The 27,543-nt window shown below is 39.7% G+C and overlaps 1 long non-coding RNA gene across 1 annotated transcript; it reads left to right on the top strand.

Moving 5' to 3' along the window:
- Positions 1-529: 529 nt before the first annotated feature.
- On the top strand, positions 530-13,746 carry LOC112843951 (uncharacterized). Its single transcript, XR_003216511.1, has 3 exons — positions 530-583; positions 3,851-3,966; positions 12,772-13,746. It is a non-coding gene; the product is annotated as an uncharacterized LOC112843951 (long non-coding RNA).
- The last annotated feature ends 13,797 nt before the right edge of the window (positions 13,747-27,543 follow it).

The raw sequence follows: 27,543 nt of genomic DNA, 5'->3' as shown, positions 1-27,543 counted from the left end.
AAGTACAGACAAACACAGCGACAATGCAATCCAGCGGTCCATATTTGAGCTTAATTAATTGCCTAATGCCAATAATATTGCTGTAATGTGATGCTAATTGCAGGGTAATTATGTAAACGATGGTTAACTACGATGATCAGCGCTCAAATTAGTATTCAAATCATTTCAGCGAGGGGCCCACCTCTCATAATTGCATTAAAAGATGTACACAAGTTAGAAAAGCAAGCAGAAGAACCTTCTTTCTCTGTGTGTGTGTGTCTGCAGGAAATGTGCAAATGCCCCCTCCCCTCACCCAAACGTGACACACACATCAGCGAGCATCACGCACACACCCTATCCTCCACCTCTGTACTTTTTTTACAGTCAGAATCCGCAGAAACATCTGTTAAGTAGGAGCAAATGTCAGCTAATTATTTCACCAAAGCATGTTTTTAATTGATCAACAGGGGAACAGCTGTAGAGTGGGTTCTCGCGCGTCATGCTACTGGTGAATGAAGACGGAGACGAGGGAGGGAGAGCGTTGGAGGGGGGGGGGGGGGGGGAGGAAGAGGAGGCTTCTCTGAGACAAGAGAGCGTCGAAAAGGTTTGACCCTCCGCTCCAATTACTTATTTGAGCTGAACCGAAGTGCCAACCTGCGAAGTCTTGACAGAGTCAGGGGAGGAGCACTCATGTTAAACCTTTGATCAAATGCATATTAGCAGGTTCATATTAGATTTACAGACCTTTTTCACTAATATAATATGCTGTGAACAAAGGTCTGCTGTTATTCAGCTCCTTTTGAATTTTTCAATGTAGTTTTTTTTTCGTGTTCCTGTCCGATTTTTCCACTTATTCTCTGCTAGAGGCCAAAACCAGCTAAACCCAGCTAAATGAAAACAAAACAACCCCAACTGTGAAGATAAAGGCAAAGTCAAATGTTAAAGATCATTTTGATGTGAATATACATGCAAATACAGTACATAAGCCAAAAACCGAGTTTGTACAATTCAATGTACAACTTATCAAGCAAGTCAATATTTGGTGTGACCACCTTTATTCTTCAGCACACTCTCTTAGGCAGCTTTCTTCTCATTTCTTTAAGTAGTCTTCAGGAATAGTTCTTCAGGCTTCTTGAAGGTCATTCAAAGCTCTTCTTTGGATGTTTCTACTTTTTGTTCTGTTCTCTGTCAACATGATCCTACACTGCTTCAATAGTGGGGAGGCCAGTCCATGACTGATAGTGTTCCACTGTGTGTTTTTCTATCCAGGTACGCTCTTACTGCATTGGCAGTAGGGATGGGTATCGTTTAGGTTTTATCCAGTGCCGGTGCTTAAACGGTGCTCAAACCGGTGCTTAAAGAATGGAGAACACAAAATTGGTCCAAAAACCTCTCATGTTCAGCTGGTTTTTTGTAAAAAGATAACAATGTTAGCCTTTTCTGCAGCTATAGGGCATATATGGTCTCACTCTTGGCTGGAAGCAGTGCTTAAACAATGGAAAAAAACACAAACTTTGTCCAAAAACCTCTCATGTTTAACTGTTTTCCACTTTTTCTTTGGTCATTTTAGCCTTTTTGGCCAGGGTGAAGGGAGTATCTGCCGTCAAACAAGAAGACAGCCGCATGTAACTACGACGGTGTTTGCTAGTTCACCTTACATGCATTAATGTAATAACGTGGTTAGCGTACTCAATGCGAATTACACACGAACAACATTAAGCTACTCACGCAGAGAAGAACGGCTGCTGCTGCCATCATCATCCGTCATCATTTCTGCTACGCTGACAGGGCTAGGGGCCAGGACTCTCCTCTTCGGGTTTTTGGGGGATGTTGCTAACTCCGGGTCCGATAACAGGCACCACACCCGCAGTAGATGTGCACGGTGTGAGGTCTCGCAGCAAGCTATCAAACACGGCAAATTTCTCGGCTTTAAAAAAATCGCTATGCGTCGCCAGGTGTTTCATCGGATTCGAGGTCTTACCTCCTTTGACAGTATCACAGTATCAGCTTAAAGCACTTGTTGCAGGTTGCTGAGTTTGCATCTTTAGCTGTGAAGTACAGCCAGACTTTTGGCCGCTTGGCCTTGGGCATTTTTAATCTGTAGCTCTGCTCTTAAAGAACGTACGTACCTGGGCCCACCTACTATCCTCGGAAACGTAAAATGATTGGCTAGAATCTAAAGTGTATCACAGCTCAGCAAATAAAGCACCGAAATATGCGCTGCTTTTCGGTCTGGTTACTACCGTTGCACCGGACACCGGTACCCATCCCTAATTGGCAGTGTGTCTGGGATGACTTTCTAATACTACTCATCTGCTATGGGTAGCTTTTTAGACCAGACACTTTTATTTTTGTCCTCCACTTGTCAAGTTTCTGATTTTTTTAAAGACACACTTCACACCATGCTGAGATATACCGTGTCTTTGGCTAATAGCTCTCTGGGAATCACCTTGTTAGTGCAAAAACGCTATTTTATGTCTGTCAAACTGTGTTATCTTTGGGATTTTAAATAGATTCAACTAAAGAAATTGGAAAAAACAATGTGTTTTTATGATAGGCTGCTAGTATTAAAGTGCCTAAAGGTACAATTTAAAATTGGGTCTTTGTTGTCTCCTGTGGACAAAACACTGGTTCTTTTTTTATGCATGAATGAGTCATAGTTGAGTATTAAGTGGATTAACAAATAAAAACATTCCTCTGAAAATTGTCAGGTACAAGGACTGGATGAAAATGAGTGAAAAAGCAGCAAATGTTCAAAGAAGAACTTTGAAAGACACCCAGAAGGCCTGGAAAACAATTGTTCAAGGCCACTAAAAAAAAATGTGGGGTAGTGCAAAACTTTTGCACAACACTGCACATCTTAGGTCCATAAAGGTCTTTATCTAACTACCAATGGAGTGAAATGTCAATTTTTTTTTAAAGATTTATGCAGTTATAACACAGTAATATTGACAGGCAATAGCATGGATATGTACTTAGCCAACAGTATGGATAAGTTAAATGGGAATGTTAAACTGTTAGCTAAATGTAGTGAATAAATAACTGAAATAGGTAGATAACATGTAAAAACTGCTAGCAAATAGTATAAAATAAGGAAACTCTGCTGAAAGTATAAATAAGCATTGAAATGGTTAGCAAACAGTTTGGATCAACACATTAAACTGTTAACAATGGATAATAAATTAGTTAAAAACTGTTACCTGAAAAGTAAACATTGTTGATAAGGCCTGGCTCTTCCTAAGGGGTCACATGAAGAACTGGGACTGTTGTGGAGGGCTGCACCAATAAGCTTATTACCAAATAAAATCAATACTGGGCAAAAGTTCAGTTTATTGGTGTGGCCCTCCACAACAGTCCCAGTTTCTCATCTGGCCCCTTGGGAAAATTAATTGCCTACCCCTATCGCATATAAACAAGCACAGTTCACAGCTAAACATAAACATTTAAGCTTGGCCAATAAACATAACGAACAGCTGTTAACGAAGCAGTTGATAACAGCTGTGGATGAATGGTTGAAATATTAAATCGAGCTGTGGATAAGTGACTGGGAAAGCTCTCTAATCATAGGAGATGATCAGCTTACCATGGTGAGCTGAAAGTCTAGCTTCAAGTTAAGAGGACTTCAGAAAGGGTGTGGAGCATTGCTAATGCATTGAATGAACACATTAAAAGTTGTTTTGTCAGATGTGTCAGACATGAAGAGATGAATGCTCAAGAAGGAGTAAGTATGTTTCTACCTATAGCACCTGTCTGTAGGCGAGAAGTGTTTTTATAAAGTCTGGTAATCAATACAAGTGTCTCAGCAGTGACTTGACAGCATCCCTAGATTTCTTCATTGTTTCATTACACATAGGCTATATTTGCTGTGTAGCTCAACAGGTGATGCACTGCTCACAGCACTCGGAGGCACTCTGGATAAAGGTGTCGACAGGAGGACATATGCTTTGGTGAAAACACGAAAAAAGCGACTCGGGCGACCACTTCCAGGTAGGCACGTCTTATCGCTGGAAAAGGCCCGACAGGTTAAGTGATGTGTGATTTGTTGTGAGTGGAGTAGTTTCTCAGAGGGCAAATGCTTTGTTGTTTTGCTGCTCCTATTTCTGTCAGATCCAGGTAGAGGGATCAGGGAGAGGGTGAAGACCCAGAGAGACAAACAAATCTGGGTTAACCTCTGTAGATGCTGTCCCTCGAGGCTGGATCTGAACTGTAGAGCTTGTAAATGGAGTCTGTGCATGCTGCCCTTTACTAGAAATGATAGCACATGAGTACTTGTATCCATCACAGGATTATGATGCTGCTGACACAAACAATACATAAATGGAGATGCAAGCTCACATTCAAAGAGAGCACCTCTCTGCCCATTAAAGACAGGAAACAATCAAGTTGGCTTTCGCTAAACCTTCATCCTAAAAGAGCTTCCTTTATTAGCTGTAGCTTGCATACACACTGATGTGGGCACCTGTGCAGCTTTGTGGACTCGTGAGCATCTATTTATTGTGAACATGTGCTCACATTTTATTGCTAATTCGCTTTGACGCTGCCAAAATCAGAGTTTAACATTTATGAGGTAGAAGACACAAACAGTAACCACAATGTCAAGTGGTTGTTGCCATGTGTCATCTTGCTTGAAGGTTGTGGATTTTACATGTGGGGGGGAGGTTTGTATGCAAAAGGTCAATGATATCTGCTGCTGTGAATTCTTAAAATCCACCAGATCAACAGTAGTAATCTATGGTTGGCGTAATGTGCACTCCCTTTTATATAATTATTACTTGTGCAGGTGAGGAAAAAGAAAACTGTGATACCAAAATGTACGAGACTTTATACGACATAGCATCTTCTACTTTCTGAAAATGTGCACAGTCTGCTGTGGATAAAACTGAGCACTGGGTCGGCTTTTATCAAAATCACTAATGATTCTCATTGCCGCTGACTCTGGCCACATCAGCATCCCAATCCTCCAGGACCTTTCTGCAAACTTTAACAACGTTTCTCACACAATCCTTCTTTCACATCTGTCCAACTATCTTGGCCTCTCTGGTACAGCACCAAACACACCGTAGGAGGCTCCCCTGCCACCTCTGCCCCAGTTGAGTAGTGTCCCAAGTGTGCAGTCAACCATAGTGTGCTGTGGTTGACCACAGGTTTTGTGGTTGGACCCCTTTTCATCAGATCATTGCCATGGTCTCTTCTTCCATTTCTATACTGATGACTCACAATTCTATCTCAGTACCAAACTTACTTTTGCATTTTTAATAGACAATGAGCTTGGTTGGATTTAAAAAAGATCATAATTTGAGTTAAAAGCATAGACAATATAAAAGATGGACATCGCTACTGTGACATCAGTCATTGGTTTGCGACTAAATGTCTTCTTTTTTGAAGCCTCCATGAGCGTTTTCGACATCGCCATCTTGGTATTTGAAACCAGATGTGATGAGGCAAGGGGAAGATCTGACCGTGAAACTTCATGCTCATTGGCTTGTCAGTCATAAGCTAATGGGCATATCTTTGACAATCCTGCCCATAGAATAACATCGTTTACTAAATGATATTAATTAACACTCCCACTGGGTTTAAATCTGGGACTCTCGGCCATTTGACCTTAGAACTGAAGAAGCTTCTCGGATGAGAGGTGAAACGTCTTCAAGCAACTTAAAGAAGTCCAGACGCTTTTCTTTGCAAACTCCTTTGACTACGATGACCTGGATGACTGAGAACCTTCACAGACATAAATGATATTAATGTTTTATTCAGTGTAAATGAATACCTTCCATAAACCAGTCAAGGGGTGGTCTGTTTTCCCATAAACTTCTGTTTGACCGAAAGTCTTTTTGCAAAGTCTGGATTTGCATCAGACTGAGATGCTTTGGTGTGACCTTAAACAGGTGTTTACTCTGGAAACCCAAAATATGGCTGAATTTAAAAAAAAAAAAATCCTTGATTTCAGTTCTTGCTGTCAGGGGTGGCACAATCAATTTAGGGAGCAATTATTTTTCACACAGGTAGGTTTGGATAAAGCTTTTACCTTAATAAATAAAATCATCATTTAAAAACTGCATTTTGTATTTAATTGAGTTACCTTTGTCTAATATTAAAACTTAGTGTGACAAGACATCTTGAATGGGGCAAATATTTTTCCATAGAACTGTATTTTCTCATGTTGTTGCAAAACAAAACGTGCCGCAGTTCAGCTAGCCTGGGACATTAATTAATATGCGACATAAATGCCAAAAGCTAATTAAAAATAGATAAACATATAGATCCTACAGATTGTTTTGAGGCTTTAAGTTGCAACCTAAGAAAAAGATTATTCAGCAGGTCTTAATTTTCATGTTTTTGCTAAGACAATTAAGAGTTTTAATTAGAATAATAAAGAACAATGAAGACTTTTTAATGAATAAAAAAACAACTTGTTTTTGGGGGGGAAGATTTTTCTTGTCCTACCTGGAATTTGGATGAAAATGAGGAAGAGGAAGAGGATGCTGTTAACAAAGACATCAGTAGCTAAAAACAGCCTAGGCTCATGAAGTCTTGGCATCTCAAAAAACAGAAGAAAAAAATACCCCCTTCTATATTACACCAGTTTTCTTTTTCTTTTCTTTAAAGCCAGTGCTTTTAAGTTCTGTGGTCAGCATCTCTGCGCTCCTTCACAGCCAGGATGAAAAGTTAGAGGGGAAGAAAGATGAAGAGCGAGCGGGAGAGGAAGAGAAGAGAGAAATCTTCCAACTGGCAGCAGTATGGACTAGGGGAAGCTCAAGCATGACTAAAAAGTACATTCACCGCTAGTCAGTGAATTTTGCTCCCTATTTGTCACTGCCACCTTGGAGAGCAGTAAGCATTAATAATACATGGGAGTTGGGGGAATCTATTAGAGGCTACCCTTGCGGAGAGGAATCAGACGTAGGCTGAGCACTGGAGCTGTTAGGAAGGGAGAGTTTGAAGACAGAGAGAGAGAAGAACAGAAAGCCTGAGTGCTCCGACCATGCCCCTCTTATTTATTAGAGAGATTTTTAGGGAGGGGGTGGTGGAGGTGTCAGGTGTGGCTCATGTGATGCATCATCGGAAAGGAGAGAGAGAGTAGGAAAGGAAAAGAAGACGAGAGAGTGTCGTGGCGAGAGGAACCTCAGGACATGGCTGTAATTGAGTTCATTGATCAAACAGAGAAGGAGGAGGGAAGTAGAAAAAATAAATATATATATACGGGACATACTGTTACCTAACGGTGCATTCAAGCAGCTCAACAAACTCAAGGAAGTGTGCTTGTGTTGTTTGACCTGAGATAAGTTGGCTGATTTGAATCAAACGACAGCTTCTGGGGCTGAAAAGTAAACATGGCTTTGCCCAACGACTGCATTTCCCTTTAGTCACTACCTGAGGCTGGCTCCAAAACCGAGTCAATCTCCAAATACTCCCGTGTTTAAATGTCAAAATGTACAGCAGAATTAAACAATTTTATAAGACCTGTTGAATAATTAGGGCAACCAATGTAGCCAGCTGAGTGCTAAGCTTCATCTCAGCTAATTCATAACACAGAGCTGTATCTCTTGCCCCTGTTTGTGGTGTTTGTGCCTTTTTGAGCTTCAGGAATAGTTCTCCAGGCTTCTTGAAGGACATTCAAAGCTCTTCTTTGGATGTTTCTGCCTTTTGTTCTGTTCTCTGTCAGCATGATCCCACACTGCTTCAATAATGTTGAGATCGAGGATCTGGGGAGGCCGATCCATGACTGATAGTGTTCCATTGTCTGTTTTTCTATCCACGTATGATTTTACTGCATTGGCAGTGTGTTTGGGATCATTGTCATGCTGACAAATGAAGGTCTTGGCAATCAGATGTGTCTTCCAGATGGTATGTGATGGTACATTTCTGCTTTCATAATTCCAGCAATTTTTACAAGATCTCCACACCACTGGCTGAAATGGAGCCGCAAACCATGACAGAGCCTCCGTCGTTTCTTACAGATGCTCGTAGAAACTCACTGTTGTACATCTCTCCTGACCTCTTCCATACATTTCTGATGATTATTTGCACAAAAATTTCAAATGTGGATCATAGGTCATATGTAAAAAACAAGAAGTTATGACCATTAGCCGTGTCAGAATGTAGATTCTGCATGCAGATTGACAGAAGGATCCAAACCTCTGCACTGCACCAGATGCAGTTTCAAATTAGCAAAAGGGCGATGGTGTAAACGCTCAACTCCAGTCTTTAAACAGGTTCACAAACCAGTGGTTGATGTCATAGTGACCAACTCCTCTTTTTGTTCTGTCTACGGTCTGAGACAACATGATCAGTTTACTATTAGGCAATCCTCTCTCTTTGTTTTTGGAAGTTTACTAGTAGCACCCATTCTTACCATATCATAGCCACAAGCTTGTTGGGTCACTGTTGTAGGTAGGCTTGGTATTCATGCAGCTTTCTCGAGTCTTGAGTGTGATAATCAGACGTACTTCAGCTCCACTGTGCTGGACTTCAGCTGGTCAAAGCAGTTCTTGATCTGTTACTTGAACCAGAACCTGATGCAGGTGTAGAGCTGGAGAAGAACTGCTCAGTTCATGGTGGTGGAGTTATTGTTTGTCTATCAAATCAGGAACTTGTCGAAGTAGTGCTGATTACTGCTATAGTATACATATACTTATGTATATATATATATATATGTATATATATATATATATATATACATATATATATATATATATATATATATATATATATATATATATATATATATATATATATGAGTATATGTGTGCCACTTTTCACGTACACACAGCCCTCACTTCTGCCACAAATGCATAATCCTGTGGAAATCACTGTATTGCATTTTAATATCAAATTATTGATATAAAGCTAAATTTGAATCAGCTAGTACTGTCTATGAAGCAATTTTTATCATTTAAGAACACATTAGCTCCCAGATTATGTTGTTCTTTGTCACTCTGACTGAATTCTGACTGGATTCAGACATTTTTCTCTAAACAAAGAGACCCCAGTCCCTCTCTTTGTTGCCACACACTCTTACCCCCTCTCCTACATTTTGGCCAGGTCTAAGCACTTTGTGGAGGTGGGAGGGTGCAAAAAGAGAAAAAAAAAGAAGAAGAAGAAAAAAGTGGACCATTTGTTGCTTCAGATGTGCTGCTAATCCTTTGATCGAACCTCTTATGCTCTTCAAACTTGCGACCGGGGCCAAGCTACTAATGAAATTCTGAGGCCGGCAGATAGGCCTCGAGCCGGAGCGTGACAGAGTCCATCTGGTGTGCTAAAGTCCCCCTCTGCTCTCAAACACACACTGCTCAATGCAACTCTATGGGAACACTTTGAAGTGTTTTTGCAGTATTTAAGCTGCTACACTGGGGCCAAATCCACTCTGCCCCTACCTGAAATTAGAAGCCACATTAACTGCACTCTGTATATTTTAATAGTAATCAGCCATTTATGAATACATTTTGGTACATTAGAATTTAAATAAGAACATTATGATGAAACTGTCAGCTTGTCCAACAGTCTCTACGCTACATTTTTCACTGTGAGCCACCTGTTCGGTTTTGGAGGGAAACCTGCTGGACTGCTTTATGGCACGAAACAGGAGGAGGGCGCTGTTCTTCCAGAGCGAGCGGACACAAAGATTTTAGAGCTTCTGGTGACAGCAGATGGTGGAAGGAGTGAAAGACTTCCAACATGGCTGTCCTATTCAGGAAAAAGGGAGCAAAAGCAACAAAACTAGTGGGAAATGTGTTAAAGTGATACTTCAGACGAAGCACATGAATCAAACCGTCACTTCCTGTCAGCTTTGAAGGTGGAAGCTTTGTGGTTCATTCGCTGGTGCAGAAGGCAGACTCACAGAAGTTTTATCACAGGCGAATGTTAATCAGTTGCTTTACCTTGTTTTCTATTTTACTGCACTGCATATAGCTGAAATGAATAGCCAGCCCTTCTGATGACAGAACCTCCAAATGTAACAGTGTTACTAGTTTACTTTACATTATGTGATACCAAATCAAATATCTTTGCATTTTGAGTCACGTCTTTGACAAAACAGGTAATTTGAAGATACTATCCTGAGCACAGGGAAGTTATACTGGACACGTCTATACTTCCATTTTTCCACTTGGTTTTTTCGGGGTCCCCCTGGTTACCCTTTCGCTGTTTCTTCATTTCAGTCTCGTCCTTTTTCTTTCAATTCAATTTTTATAATATAGCAGCAATTTAAAACAATAACCTCAAGGTGTTTTATATTGTAAGGTAGCACCGTACAATATAAGTGAAAAAACCCCAACAATCAGACAACCCCGTATGAATGACCGCTTGGCGACAGTGGCAAGGAAAAACTCTCTTTTAACACTAAAAGGAAGGGAATGCCATCTTCTTTTACCACAATATGCTATAAAATGATATTTCGAAGGTTATTTTCATTGTGTGGTTTACTGCATTTAACTTCTTGCCTTTGCCCCCCCCCCGATTGCTATTGTCCACCTGATTACATCCATGGTGTTCCTAAGAGCTCAGATAATCAGATTTCTTGAGTTATCCCTTCAAAGTAAATGTGTTTTATTTAATTGCTCAACTTTGCAGCTGTTTCCATTATGGGTCTTTTGTCTAGTCATCCTCCCCTCACCCCAACCGGTCACGGCACATGGCCGCCCCTCCCTGAGCGTGGTTCTTCCAGCAGTTTCTTCCTGTTAAAAGGGAGTTTTTCCTTCCCACTGTTGCCAAGTGCTTACTCAAAGGGGAGCATTTAAATTAAAGCTTTTTTACATACTTTCTTAATTATTAAATAAATTATTTGTTAGTCTTTTTATTCTTATTGTTAATACCATTAACTGTATCAAAATTCATCAATCATTCATCAAAATTTTAAAAATCATCGACGTATATATATGTTTTTGTACAAACCTTACACAAATACAAATCCCCCTGAGCGCCACGTTAAACTCTATTATATTTCTATGCTGTAATTTATATACACTTTACAATATATTATATATTATAATACTATAATTAATAATTCCCAGTCTTATGGGATAAATAAAGTATATCTTAGCTCTACTGTCTATGCTTAAGTGGTTAAAGTAATTAATTCAAATCATTAGCGTCACCCCACCCCGAGTTTTTTTTTCTCAAAATAAGGATACAAAAACATATTTTTTTGACATCTTAGAAACAGAATGATGTTTATACTACAAAACCATTTTCTCACTTGAGAAAAGAAGCCAAACCGGGCCAGCATTTGATGCCAGCTTTCAGTGTTTGTTCCTGTCAACACATTTTGGTCGGTACCCAAAAAAAAGAGAGAGGCTCAATATCAAGCTACCTGTGATGTTTTGGCAGCTTCTTAGACAAACCTGAAGAACCTGCATGTAGAGGTGTTGTTTGCTCCAAGTAATCCTCTTTATCTCACGCCAAAATTAAGAATAACTCCTAGAGAAAGCAACCCTGATGACCACTAGCATGTTTGAAAGAGCAAATCACAGTAAAAGCTGCCGTCCTTTCACCCGGCTTTTGAACCGTTTCTGTGAAATATCCAAACCTATCAAGCCTTAGATAGAACCAGTTTTTTGGGGGGGTTTTTTCATACATTTCCACACTTGACAGACCTGTGTAGGAACCCTGATCTGTCTTGTAGCTTGTGTTTGAAAACATGCCTGGTTGCACTGACCCAATCCATACTACACAAACACACACACATCCACAAACACACATGCCTCAGCGCCTGAGAGGATGAAGCATGCACACACAGACACACCAGAGCCTTACATGCAAGGATGCACGTTGATGCTAACACATAGGGAAAGTAATGCAGAGGAACAACACGCACACACACACTTAACCATACACTTTCTTATGCCTGTAGGAAAAAAGACGAGAAACAGCGAACCACCTGCTGTGAACTACACATTCATTCTGTTTGTATTTTCTTCAGTGTGCTGAACTCGCTCTATTGATGTGCTGTTTGTCTACTTTTTCACTTCTCAAACTTACTTCAAAAGTGAGGCTCTGTCTGCTCCATCTTAAAGCTGGTTTCATCATGAGGGCCAAAAAGAAATCGAGTTTCATTGCATGTTGTCGAAGTGTCGGTGTTGTTATTTTTACATATGTTTCAGTTAAATTTGGTCATACAGGCACAAGAATTTCCACAAGAATAACTGGATTTTTTAGTTTTCAGTGCTAATAGTAACCAAGAAGAACTTCTGAGCATTAAAATAGGGCAGAAAGGTCATTTAAGTGGCTTTGAACTTGGTATGGTTTGCCTGAGTATCTCAGAAACTCCTACACAGGCATCTCTATGATTTACAGAGAATGATTCAAAAGAGACAAGATATTCAGAGAGTGGCAGTTCTCTCTGTGAAATTACCTTGTTGATGCCAGGCGCAAGATTAATTCAAATAATCGGCTGTTGCAACCAAGGTATGCAGAAGAGCATTTCTGGACACATTGAAGCGGATAGGCTACAGCTGCAGAACACCACAGAAAATCAGTAAAATGTTATCTAACCAGTCTTGATTTCTGCTCCAACATTCAGATAGTACAGTCTGAATTTGGTGTAAATGACATGAAAGCATGGATCTATTCTTCCTCGTATCTACAGTTCTAGCTGTTGGTGGTGTAATTGTGAGGGGCATATTTTCTTGGCACACTTGCCATTTAAACACCACAGCCTATCTGAGTATTGTTGCAGATCATGTACGTCCCTTTATGACCACAGTGCACCATCTTGTGTGGCAGCTTCCAGCAGGAAAACACACCATGTAACAAAGCTGAGATCATCTCATACTGGTTTCTTTCGGTTCTCAGTCCAATAGAGCACCTTTGAGATATGGCGGATTGGGAGATCCTCATCATGGATGCGCAGCCAACAAATCTGCAGCAACTGTGTGATGCTGTCATGTCAACAAGGACCAAAATCTCTGAGGAGTGTTTCCAGCACCTTGTTGAATCTGTACCATGAAGAATTAATGTAGTTCTGAAGGCAGCAGAAGCAAGCTGTACCTCATAAAGTGTCCAGTGAGTGTAGCTACATCAAAACAAATCTTTTTAAAATTTTTAATCAGACAAATAAGAAGCTTAATGTGACAACTGGCCTGCGTGCCTTGTAAGTTTATTCATTACATGAAAATAAAGGTATGATATCTTCGTTATAAACTTCTAAAGTGACTGCTTTAGAAGTTTAAAAATATATATATTGTTAAACAGTACAACTCTAGCGTGGAATAAAGTGGATCAATCCAGCACCAAAAACCAAAACAACAATTTTCCTGCAGATAGCGCTGACAAAAAGACCGTATCATATGGACACAATCACATCAAATGGACTGAAGATGATGCAGTGTTCAGTGATATGGAGCCCCGAGGCTCACAGTAAATCTGACCTCTCACTGCTGGAAATTACAACAATAGATTCACAGCTTGCTGGTTTCACATCTCATCTTTAGTGTGAGTCTGTGTGTGTCCTGAACGTCAGCATCAAGCATCGACACGAGAAGTTCCTGCAGAAGAAAGTCTCGGAACTTTGCCCAAATACTTGTTTGTTTGTTACGCTTTGTATAAATTAACCTACATGTCAGTGATCACCACGACCTAAAATCGCCTCTGTAAAATAAATAATCACATTTAAATACTAATTTTACAAACGCTTGCTGATTTCGTCTCATAAGGTAAAATAAATCAATAAATCCATAAAAATATATTATTGAAATTACTATTAGTATATAATAATGATCAAAAAATACTCATTATTATGACTATATACTGTTATAACAAATGTTCTGTATTCATTTACTGTTTATGGGGGGGCAAGCAAACAAAAATAAAATAGATAATGTACTACCACATTTTCTGTTTTTTTTTTAATAATAATTTTTTAAATAATAATTTTAATAATTAATAATTTATAAAGAACAACTTTGTTATTTTTTTCTTCTTGAGATTATTTAATGATTGCAAAATTAAACTGAAAATTATTCAGATTTCAATTCAGGATTATTCGTGCTTCTCTCTCTTTTATAAAGTCTCTGTTAGGTCAGAATTTAAAATGTATGTTACATAATCTGAAAATTTGTTTGTTTGTTTTTTATTCCCTTGTGTATTTTCCTGAAAATGAGGATAATAGAGAAGTATCAAAGGAGGTGGGTAGTGTGTCCCAGGAGGCGGCAAGAAGGAGTTCACCCAGGGCAGGAATTTAACGAAAAGAGACGACTGTCTGGAGTTAAGGTTTAAGGAAATAACTTTAAGGTGGGCTGTGTTTTTTTTGTGCTTTGTTTTGTTTTATTTGTGTGTCTGTGTAAGGCAGGAAGGGGATGTCTGTCTTTAACCACCTGGAAGTATTTATAGAAACAGGAAGTGAAGGAGGTTCATAATTCAGTTTCTGAGCCAGGTCACGGGTGAAGATTAGAAGGCAGATAGAGGTTCAGATTATGGTTAAGATTACAATGAAAAACAAGCTGAGAATTAAAAAAAAAAATAACCCGTATGTAGGTTAAATTAAAAACATGGAGCTATAACCACTTTATTTACCGAAACAAATTATCAAAAAATGTAAGTAAAGTGGAAAGAATGAAGTAAATATATGTGAAACTACGGGCGACGCAAAAACACAGACAATCGGAAGAAATCTGAGGGTATGGAGGACCAAAACTGCAAAACTACCAAAATAAAAATAACTAAATTGCCCAAAAATATAAGCTGTGAATTAATATTTTTACTTATGTTAATTTAGATGTATTTATTTATATTTTAGAATAATTTCAAGTCAAACGGATTATTAAAAGTGCTATCTATCTATCCATCTATCAGTTTTTATACTGAGTAGAATAGAAACTTTAAAAAAAAGAATATCTTACAGCTGCCAAATGTAGAAAATGACTACATTAAACATAGTGATGCAGGAGGGATCCTGATGTTTAATTGTCTGGTAAAACATCACACTGATCACTAAATATTATTTTTTAGAAACATGCAAATCAGGTTCAAAAACTCACATATGTGACTGTGTATTGTAGTGTTCCCAGTTCATGTTTTTTGTTAAATGTACAAATAATGCTTCTGTTGTTGTATTTATTTTGCAGACAGACTGCACAAAGTGCTTCACAGGCTTTCCTGGAAGACAGTCACATGTTGGGGGGGATAAACCTGCCATTTTACTCACAGAATACCATATTTTAGCAACAAGCAGAGTGTTGTGAGGGGATTACTGAAAGAGCAGAGCAAATTAAAACTGTGAAAGTAAATGTGATGGAGGCATGCTGCTGTAGATTTCTTGCAATGGCACAAAAAACACCCCGAAACTAAAATATATCAACCTTTATTAACCTGAGATGAGTTCTAGAGACTAATATCTCACAGGAAGACCAAATGAAATCAAAACTGTTTTGTCTGCGCAGCATTATTAAGATAAGAGAGAAAATATGTTATGCTTTTATTTGTAATCTAGGTGAACCAACGCCTGAGGCAACAGCAATTCTTAAGGGGTAAATAGAAGCTTAAAGCATAATCCACACACTGATGCTTGTTTAAGTGATTATTACTGGCTGGATTTACCCACCTTCTGATTCACCACTGCATCGCTGATTACCACCGATTTATATCTGCTGAGAAAAAGGTGGGAGAAATCTTTATTTTTGTGACAAACAAAAGACGAAGCGAGCTGAAACTGGAGTGGGGTTTCTTAAAAAGGTAATTGTCTGGAAATGTAAAAAGTGTGGCTTTTTATCCCCTTAATCCTGTTAGATTTGGGTGGAGATATGAATGAGGCGCTCTAATCTGTTCTAAGGTGTGGAAGAAGGGATAATGGAGATTGAAGAAGATAGGGGTGTTAAGGAAGTGTGCTGCAGCTTTCGATGAGCAAGAGAAATGCGAGACACGGCCTATAATGTGCTCGAGTGTCCTTAAAAATAAAATTTGCTTTCAGAGCTTTCAGAAAATTGGCGTTCTACAATAGGTGATGCAAAAGGAAAAGGGATTAATGTAGTGAGACATAAAGACAAAGACTACACAAGAAGGGATAACGATGAAATCAAAGCAGAAACCAAAACTCGTTAACTTTGCAAAAACCTGAGACGGTCATGGTGTTAAATTTAGGAGAAATCTTCGATATACTCTGACACTGAGGTAACCACAAGAACAACATACATTTCACATTCTCAGAGAGTGTAAATGAAATTTTGGATTGACCTTACAGACTGGTGTACATTACACCCAGAGAGGGAAAACAAATCATTCTTTGCAGTTAGACTTATCAATAAGGAAATAGTTTTGATTTTAACCCAAAATATATCATCAGTATAATCAGAAGCGTCTCGGCTCATGTGGAAGAAATTATCTTCCAGAGTTGAATCATTTGATATCTGTTGATTCCACATAACCCTGAAATTTTGGGCTTCCAGTGAAATTTGGAGTTCATTTTAAAATGTTGCTGCGTATAGACACATGAGCCACTAGTGTCAGGCTGGACCCTGCTTTACCATCAGAGCTGCTTTAATCCTTCATTGCATAGATCCAACAAGGTGATGGAAACATTGCTCAGAGATTTTGGTCCATGATAACATGACAGCATCAAACTGTTGTTGCAGATTTGTTGTTTGCACATTATCATCATATGATGTGAATCTCCTGTTCCACCACATCCCAAAGGTGCTCTACTGGATTGAGATCTGGTGACTGTGGAGGCCAACTGAGTACAGTGAAGTCATTGTCATGTTCAAGAAACCGGTTTGAGATGATTTGAGCTTTGTGACGGCGTGCTATCTTGCTGGAAGCAACCTTTAGAAGATGGCTACACTGTGGTCATAAAGGGATGGACATGGTCAGCAACAATACTCAGGTAGGCTGTTTAAATGATGCTCAGTTGGTACTGAGGGGCCCAAAGTGTGCCAAGAGAATCTCCCCACACCAATAAACCGCCACCAGCATCCTGAACTGTTAAGTTCAAGGCAGATACAAGGCAGGATGGATCTCTGCTTTCATGTTCATACTAAATTCTGAACCTATCTGAATGTTGCAGCAGAAATCAAGACTCATCAGACAAGAAAACCTTTTTGCAACCTTCTATTGTCCAATTTTGGCGAGTGCATATGAAATGTAGCCTCAGTTTCCTGTTCTTAGGTAACAGTAGTGATACCCGGTGTGGTCTTCTGTAGCCCATCTGCTTCAAGGTTCACAGGGTTGTGCATACAGAGATACTCTTCTCCATATGTTGGTTGGAACGAGTGGTGTTTTTTGTGTTGCTTTCTTGTCAGCAATGTTTGGAAAAATATCCAACATAGAACAACAATAGAGTCCAACATCAATGCCTTTTCAAAGTTACTTAAATTACCCTTCTTCATGCTTCCGATGCTCAGTTTGAACTTCAGCTGCCTTTTTAAATGCATTCAGTTCCTGCCATATGATTGGCTGATTAGACATTTGTGCTAATGAGCAGTTGAACAGGTGTACCTAACAAAGTGGCTGGTGATTGTACATCAGAACTTGTAAGCCAATAAGGTCAGCTGACTCTGTGGTCTATTTTAAATAAATGCTGGAACAGGGTTGATTTTTGTGAACATCAGCACCCTTTTATTTCTAACTCTTGACTCTAAGTATGAATCTATGGGTATGATCCAACATTGCAAAGTGAAGTTATGTGGTTAACAACAAATGTTTCTCTTAGAGTTTTAACTTTGATGTAGAGAAAATGTTTAACAATCCCCTGTTGTGAAAAAAACAGCAATAAATATTAAATGACAATTAACTAAACAAAACTATGCCCATGAGACAGCATATAAGACAATGGGAGTAAAAACTGGTGAGGAAAAAAAGCTTCCTTTATGTTGCTGTCATTGTCTTTTATTTCTTTAAAACTTCAAGAAACAAAGACAAATGCTTCAGCTCACTATAAAACCTAATTTCTCTTCATTCAGCCATCCTAATGCCAGTTCATGAAGAAGTCGTTGCCTTTTGTTATGTCAGGGCAGCGGACGTTTTTGACACTGCTACTATAGCTCGTCGCCTCGAAGGACGACTCCTCGCATCGCTGTTTACCACTTTGACAGATTACATTATTCTTCCAGCACGACACTGTCACATCCTCCGACAGTTTCTCAAAGCCCAAACGAAATCTGGAAGATGCCCCAATGTTTCCCATCTTGCCAACCAAGGATATCACTTCTTCTGTAACACCACGACGTGCTGGCCACTCAAAAGTTGACACGTTTGACATCACGGCACAGACCCAGAAACATTTTGTCCTTTTTCTTTTTCCAGTTAAAAATTGTCTACCACAGTAATAATGATACCACTGACACTATACTCTCAGTGACACCATAAAGGTAGTCAAAATAGTAGTAGTGCTAAACACTAGAAGAACCAATAGTTAAATGGGCTGCTACAGTTTATTATTTGAAATAAGTCTCAAGCCATGAATATTAAAATATGTCATAAAGAGAGCAATTTGAAATACCATAAAATCAGGTACATGTACTTGGTGTCAGCTCTAGCCATTTGGGGCCATAGCTAAGTTTACCATTTGGTTAACAGATGTTGTGCCACATGTGTGAGTTTCTTGTTTGGTGATGCTCAAAGGAACGTCTCCCACCAAAAGCAACAGTAGATGTCGGTAAAGAATTAGTGGTCATACAGTTCAAAGAAATCATTAAAAGCCCCCAGTGACCGTTAGCATCCTGTAAAGGGATGCTAACAATGGCTAACTGTAAGAGGCTGCTAGCATCTACTAGCATCCTCTTACAGTCAGTCTGTCTCCTGTCTGTACCAGCTGTAAATCACACTTCATGGGATCTAATTATCAAATTTTAAGAGTTAATCCAAAATATTTGGCATACCATGAACTAGTGGCACCATAGGTGTCTGTCTAGACAACCTTTGCAAAAAAAGTCTTGTAGTTAAGCTTGGACAGCAGCTCTAGTCAAAGTAAAGTAATATTAATGATATATAATAAATATTTAAAGTAAAGAAAGTAATTGATAGGTTCTGTTTTCAAATTTTTACTTTTCTGACACTCAAGTTACAGGTTAAGTGCATCAGTGTGGTCTCCAACTATCACTCCACTGTATATTATTCTACACTGTTACTGTATATGGATATCCATCACGGTGCCAGCGAATGAAGCACGGGCTCCCCAGACAAGAGTTTATCGTTGTAAGTGTAAACACACCAGCGTGGGGAGGAAGGTGTAACGGAGAGGATGTTGTGGATGTAAGATGCAGGTCGCAGATAAAAGCCGTAATCACAACAAATGACCCCTTATTATTACAGATGTTGAGGATAACATGTTAAACGTGGGAGAGAGCCCGAGGGGGAAAGGGGCTCCACGGTGGTTTATTTTCCTCAGCAACAGGAAAAAGAAAAAGGAAAATACCAGCTTATATGCAACAGTGCACCCACGCCATTCCCAGGTTATCCCAGTCTGACCACAGTTAAGGTGTTCTTTGAAGTTCTGTTGCTAATATCCATCTGCTGCTCCTGTTTCTGTTTTAACTGAGAGACTAAACACTGACGCTTTCAAGCTGCACTAATCAGTGATTCTACATCACTGATGTGACTCGTGCTGCTGAGAAAAAAAAGAAAGAAAAGAATGAAAGCCCTCTTCACATCTATTTTATTTATTATTTCCATCTTTGTTCAACGCTCTCAAAATATACCATAAATTCGAGTGGAATGTAAATTCAGTATGTGGCATGCACAAGCGCTTCTCATGATGCTTCCTGTGTACTTCAAGGCATATCAGCTGAAGGGTCAACACTGGAGGTGGGGTTCACACAAGAGGACACCGCTAGTCCAGGTTTTAGATGGCTCTGGTTTCTACTGAGCAGAGGCTTTGTAGCGTGGGATATGAGGCCAGACTCTAAAGCCGAAGGAAAATAAACCCAAACAGGGAGGAAATGTTGGCTTATCTGAGCTCAGGAACATGTACAATCCTCTCCCACCCTCCTACACGCCTATCCAACTCCCAGAGGCAATTTCAGCAGTGCGTTATTATGCATTCTTTTTAAGCCGTAAAAATATCTAATATGCCCTTCCTGTATTTAAGTGAAGCTTACCTTATTACATTATTGTATCACATGTTTGCTGCCCTACAAAAGCCAGAGTGTGAGCTGTGTGGGCAGTGAGACTGAGCTGATCTCCTGCTCTAACAGGAAAGAAGCGGTGGTCCAGGAAAGGATTATTTATCATTTAGTCCTATTTATGAGCATAAATTGTTTCTGCGGTGAAGTCTAAACTGTACTTTTGACCTTTGATCTAACTTTGGTTTGTCTTTTCCCTCCTTATATGGAACGGGCAGACCGCAAGTGCCTCAGAATGCAGCTGGGGCAAAATGGGCAATTGCCCCGAGGCACCCCAAAGTCCGCGGGCACTGAAAGCTCTGAGGTTATTGTATGTCATTTGGTTTGTGCAAATTTAATTGAGGGTTTGTTTGTGAATTAGCATGCCTAATGCACAAGATCAGCTGACATGACACAAGCCCCAAAGCATTTCAAGTTAGTGCTATACAGTGTAATACCTACTTTTTACGCCGAGCAGCCACAAAACATAAACAAAAGAAACAAAAAAACATTAAATAAAAATGAAAGTTGCCCTGGTAACCTTGGGGTTTTGCATCTATGTGAATGTTAGTTTGGCACCTACCACCCACTTAACCTCATTAACCAGATAATAGCATGTGAATATGCAGAATATGTAGGCAAGGATCAGTATTATTGGCTTCCTTTGAGTAGTTCAGTTTATATAGTTGCAACAGTCCTTTGGGACAGCAGTTAAGCTTATTTTTAGTTCTTTGAAATGTATCATTTAAACAGTGACAGAGACATGGAATTGTCTTATTAAGTTTGTATGGCAGATACCGATTTGTCTGTGGTCACTAATCCCTAAGGCGGTTGTGAAACTCTGATGAGTCTGGGTTGACGACTGGTCTCCAGGCCTGTGTACCTGAGGCCTAAACAATGTTGTAGAACCTGACCAATATATTCCTTCTGGACCGACATCCATTAGATCACAAACAGCACTGAGAATGAGTTTTAGAAACATGCCAAATTTTGACCGGGTGATCAAAATCCCCAGCTCCAAATTTATATGGTGCACGCAAGAAACCTGATCTATGGAGGCCATATTTCAGAGCCAACAGCACCCAGAGATCTTTTGATTATGTCCCAATTTTTCAGTGCTTTTTTGACAGCTAGAGGTGGACCTCCGAAATATTGACCAATCAACATTAATGATGATCCCAACCCTCATTCTAATCCCAGGCAATTAGAGTATGTACTTTTAATTGCAGTCCAGGGTGACCGACTTGAGACAGGTGAGATAGGCTTCAGCCCAGCCACAACTCTGATGGATTGATGGATGGATCTATGGATGGGCATTTAGGCAATCAGGCAATCAAAGAAAATAATCATTCACATATTTATCATTAAAATCTGATTTGCCATTCTCCAAACTGTAGAGTTGGTGTACAGTTACCACGTATGATGGCTTAGCCCTCAAGGGTTAATATGATCAATGTATATGTTCCTAGATTAGTTCAATGATTACCAGAAACTGAAGAGTCTACAGATAAAGTAAGGCCAACACATTGTTCAGAGGACTTCTAGCAGGTTAATCCCTGACGTTTTTAAATGACATACTCTGTATATTACTGCAATAATATGCAGTGTAAGCCTTTTGTTGAGCTGCAGCAATACAAATACAGGTTTGAGACTACTGCTGGTTCCTTTTGGATTGCCGCCATTTAGTCTTTGAGGAATTCTAGGCTGGGAAAGACAAGTCTTAAAACAAACCTGTCATTTGCTTTCAAATATAATTCATTTTAATGTGCCTGTGGTGACCTTCTTTACCTTTAAAAACATATGACTTCACACCTTAGTTTTGCCCAGTACAAAGGCAGTTTTCTACTCAAGGCCATTGAGGACCTCCAAGTCAAGCTTTGGCTTTGGGCTCTTGCCTAAGGGCATCTGAAACACATTGTGGGGGGTATTACTCATTCATATGTGTTTTCCTACCTGGCAAAATCCAAGTTTTATTAAAACAGGCAGTTTTCAGATGTGAATGTGCAAACCTGTTTTCTTCACACTCAGCAAAAACTTTAATTAAAGGTTTAAAAGTTGATTTAGAGGAAGTTTTACTTCAATCTGCTGCCATAATACACTTACAGAAAGGTATTCTTTTGTCCAACACTTCCAGTACCTAATACCAGATTTCCACCCCATTCTAACACCAGTTCCTTTCTTAATCTTGGGGACTCGCCTCTGGCCACAGCTATCAGGGTTTTTCTCACAGATGTGAGCATGCCACATCCATCTTTGCCAGGAAGTCAATTCCTCTGCGGCCTCAGTTTGTCAGCCAGAGCAAACAGGGTTTTGATAAATGGAATCCAAGGTGCGCAGTCACCTGGAGTTGGCATTCAAAGTCTTTTCTCTGTGTGAGGGTGTGTGTTTTTACAGCTGTAAGGTGCCTTCGGTGAAGTCCTTTCCACTCCTATGTTAAATTTCATGCCTCATCCCTTCACCCGCTGGCAACAGCAGCAGCTTGAAAACACACCTTGAGAAACTCAGCTCACACAGTTATGGACTGTCTAATGTGGTCAGGACTGAAACCAAAGACATACATTCACTAAATTACAGCCAGAAATCTACAAAAACTAACAAATGTATCATGTCCCGTACGTCTTTGACTAGGTGGGCCAATCATCTCAAATCATCTCTCTGTTTGGTTTGGGTCTACAGCCAGTGTGTAGTGGTCTATCTTCAGTTTTGTGTAGACCCCTAATTGCACAATATTACAAACACTGCACACCGCCTTTGTAAACTCTTACATGGCCTTTTGAGATAAAACAGACCAAGATGTAACAACCTGTTGCACTCAGTAAACCAAAGAAACACAAAAAACAGGGAAACTTGCTGGGGAAACTGTTTTTTTACTCCTTAGTTTCAGTAACAAAAAAAAAATCTAAGCTAATATATTTAAGCCTCAGTTTAGAAGATAATTTTGATTTCTGAATTAACGGCTATAACTATCATCCTCTGCTACTTACCTACAAATCAATTATTCACGGTGTTTACCAGTATAAAGAAATTCACTTCAAGTCTTTCTAAGACCTTTAAATACCACTTTTAAACCATCTAAGTAAAAATATACACTTTCCCAGTAAATTCATTGTTGTCAGTTTCTCAAAGCCTATGCTCTTTTTTGAGTTTGCAGTACGCTCAACATAGCACACAATATGCATTGCAATCATTTCCAGCCACAAAAGTTTCAGGTTTCAAGCAATTTGCCAATAACCTTGTATCTTTCCTTTTCAATAAAACAACAAGCAGGATTTCTAGCAAGACCTTCTTCATCATTTTCAACTAGTTGGTCTGAAGGTTTTTTGTAATTGGAGTGCACAGTGTGAGGGGGCACAAATAGGGGCATCAAGTACCGGAAACCATTTTATTGATGCAACAAAAATAAACAATAATTCAAACTGAGGTAGTATCTTATGCAGTTCTTTATGGAGAAAAGCACTGAGCCACACCTCTTAATCTTTGAATTCAGGTGTTTCCAGCCCCATTGCCACAAGTGTATAAAATCAAGCAACTAGCCATTCAGTCTGCCTTTACCAAAATGTTTAAAATAATAAGCTTGCTGAATCTGAGCATAGCACTGTAACATGGATACCACCAATGCAACAAGTCAGCTTTTGGTATTTTTTTTCGCCTCTTAAATGTTTCATGTTCAGCTAGTTGTAAGTAGTATAGTAACCATAGCAACTCAGCTGTGGAGTGAAAGACCATGTAAAATTACACACTTGTGATAATCGGGTGCTGAAAAGTGCATAAAAGTCTCCAACTGCAGGGTTGCAAACAGCATTAACATCAGTGTAACACCTGCGGGCTGGGAGCTTCATGGGATGGGCTTCCATGGCTGAGCAGCTCCTGCAGCTGTAATGTGTAAGTCACCCAGTACCTTTGTCCATATAGTTTTTTAAAGGCTTTTTCGGGGCTTTTAGTGACCCTATTTACTGCAAGATTGTTAGATATGATAAGATGTAATCCTGGAATCCATTGACTAGTCTGATTACTTAGCCTCTGGGGGGAATGACCAATTTTCCGGGGGTTTCACTGGAGCCAGAATATCCAAGAGTGGATTATATGTCCAGTTCTGTGTCATTGCTTATGACTGCAGCTTAAAAAATAAATAAAAAGCTAATAAAAAGTCATATCATCATTACACGGTGGCTTATGCAGCCAAAGCCTGCTCCACTGTGATTGGGTCATACTGATCATACTTAAAAAGACAACAAAGAGAAGCTAAAAAGCTTATTGTTTGGCAACAGTTTGTGTATATTCATTTTCAGAAAGAAAAGAAACTTATTTGACAGAATTGTGAAAAATCATTGACACATTAAAAACAAACAAACAAATCTAACGAAGGCCAGGAGGGCACATATAAATCATTAAATGCTGACTTCGAATTAAAAATCTGTGCTCAAATGAAGGCTGAAGTTGTGAGAACCTAGGGCATAAATTGCACAATGAGGTCATGCTACAGGTGCTGAAAGCTGCACTCGTCGGCCAAACATTACACCTGCCTCCACAGTGTCAGTGATGCAGTTACACACACACACAAAAAGCCACCTTGCATATTCAAGAGCTGTTACGGTCAGACACTCTGACAACACAACTCGGGTATGTGTATGATTGCAAAACCCTGAGCGAGAGCAGCTCTGTGATTAAAAAAGAGCACTTGACTATTGAGAAGCACAATGGGGGCCTGACCTTCCCGAGTCTACAAGTGTGCCGCCGGCCCCCAGGGGCTCCTCGCAGCGACTACGGATCTCATTTCAAGACATGGTGATTAAGAGCAGGCAGAGGCCTCAACAGTCTCTGCACATCCTCGAGAATTCAATGACCTGCAAGATACTGAGGAGAATCTGATTATAATAACACGCTATTTGTATCCCCATACCCAATTTGCATGCATGTAATTTCTTATTTCTTGGGACACCTTTCTTTGAGTTTATCTCTTTTTTTCTCATTTCGAAAAAGATGCCAAAGTTAGGAACAGAAGGGTGCTGCTTATTATAACATCTGTGCTGCTTCTGTAGGTCTTACCATCTTTTCAATTGATTATTACACAAATGTGATTCACAATTTGATTGCTAAGGAAAATCTTGGAAGCCACTGGCTAGACTGAGCTCTGTGAGGGCATCTTAGAATAGCCCAAGTATCAGGATGGCAAATAATAGATATCTGGTTTAAACCCCTGATGGCAAAGTCATATTGCTAATAACTCTACCCTACCATGAGTCTATAATTTGGAGAAACATGATTATTTTATGATAGATTCTGATTGCCACAGGTTAAGGTTAGGGTCACCCCTGGTGCTAGCCTTGGCCTCAGAGGATCCTATTCCTTAACTTGAAAAGCTATATAAGTAAGATACTTTCAACTTTCCACTTATTCACAGGAGGTCACCGCAATGGGTAGCTCCACATGTTTGATTTGGCAGATTCGTATGCTCTTCCAAATGCAACACCAAAGAGTTTTGTCATTCGTCCCAAGATCAAATAAGAGATCTTTTAGGAAAATATGTAATCCACAACATTATGAAAATTAAAAATCTCTCATTACCTTCAAGTAGGGGTTTACCACCTTGGAGAACCTTGGATGGTGGTAAAGAAAACCCTGGTGACAAAATGGCAACCAGAAAGCTTCTTATAAAGAAAAGTCTTTACCCTTGTCTCTATTCTAGAGATAAGTAATGAATAACAAGTTCAACGAGGTTGTAAACAAGCCAAGATGATCCAAACCACTTCATTTGGAGGTAACATCTCTATCTCTGAAGCTCAGGGATTGGATAATAATTTTACTCTTCTCTGTTTTCACTTCTAAATAAATTTGGCTCGCCCAGGGGTTAAATTACAACCTGTCTGATTGTGTGTTTCCTGCCCAGACTTCTGTTTAACAGCGTTGCCAGATCTTGGCAATTACCATGGTGAATACAATATTATCACCCACAGGAATGATGTCCAAAAGTGGGACAAAAAACACAGAATTTTCCCTTTAATGATGCAGAACTTCAGTCGCACCTCTTTATTTCTTTGTGTTCACTGAGAGATAGAGAAGAAGAGATCAATCATACCTTTTGCAACTTTGCCTTGAATAACTTTTACCCCCCTCCCATCGACTCCCATCTGTAGTCAAAGTGAGGTCTGCTGTGAGTTATGTCAGATGGAGCGATTACCAGAGAGGGGGCCAGGAGGATAATGAGTAACAGATGTAGGTCGCTCGCTCTTGTTCTCATACATCCACTCTTTCTCTCCGTCATTTCATCTCTCACTTTTTGCTTTCCCTTTCTCTCCTTCGCTCTCTTTCATCTCCCTCAATGTTTTACCTTTTCTCATCCATTCTGCCTTCCCCTGACTTTTTTAATCTTTATTCCTCACTCTCTCCCTCTCTGTCTCCCTCTGGCCACCCACAGCTGTCCGGTACAAGGTGCTGGCGAACACTCCCTGGAGCGGAGGTGCACTTGTTCTTTCCCGCTGCTAAATAGCATGCATCAATCACGCAGGTGTCTTTCTACCAGCGGCGGGAGGCATCTTAACGCATTGCATATGCAGCCAGAGTCGATCTATCAGCAGACGGGCAATGTTAATGTGGGACAGGAGCCAGGTTTTATGCATCTGCAGTCCACTCTGTCATTCTAATATCAGTGCAAAGATACGCGCTCGCCACTCGGGGTGCGCTCACACCGAGGACGCCTCAAGTATTTAATGCTTTGGTTCAAGTTTGTTTGGCCAGGTGAGAACAAGAACATCGCAGCACCCAGACGCCTGAAAATGTGGATCTTTCTCCTCTTCCAAGCAAACTGCAGTGAGGTTTGTTAGTAGTGAAAACAATCTGAAACAACAGGAAACAACCCCAAAACACAGGGGATTAAGGGTGTTAGGACACACACATACTGGATTGTTTCTCCATGTGTTCCAAAACCAGACAATATAAAACATACTTGTTAGGAAACCAAAACCTCTTTTTAATAAACAAGCAACAAGAGACTCTACAGTGGGCAACTCCTCCTGTGAAGGAAACAAATACAGAAAAGATTTATCTTTTATACGTGAAAAAAGTACTGGCTATTCAAATTACAGTATTGATGCATTCAGAAAACAAACATTTGAGGTTAGTTATGAACTAAAACCTTGGGTTGGATGATGCTATAAATATATATCCAGAATATACTAAGAAAGGAATAAGAAATAGACTCAAATAGACTCCCATGCTAAGACTTTAGTCACACGGGCCTAGGGAACTGTCAGCTCCCCTTTTGCAACCTCTGATTTGGGGGAAAAATGTAGATTCCTCAACCAATTGGTGAGCAATTGCTGGCTCTTGTTGGTATAATTTGATCATAAAGAAGGTAGTTGCATGAAAAATCTTCTTGTGATTGCTTTGGTCACCTGTAATTTGCATAAAATAAGCTGATTTGTCTACAAACACTTGCTAACTACCCGGCCGGTACTAGTGTACCTTAAAAAACATGCAACACAGACGGAAAATGGAAAACACTCGCCTTCAAAATAGAAGCTACGCATTACTGCTG

The sequence above is a fragment of the Oreochromis niloticus genome, linkage group LG23 (genome assembly GCF_001858045.2).
Source record: "Oreochromis niloticus isolate F11D_XX linkage group LG23, O_niloticus_UMD_NMBU, whole genome shotgun sequence".
Taxonomy (NCBI): domain Eukaryota; kingdom Metazoa; phylum Chordata; class Actinopteri; order Cichliformes; family Cichlidae; genus Oreochromis; species Oreochromis niloticus.
This window is presented reverse-complemented; position numbering and strand designations above follow the sequence as displayed.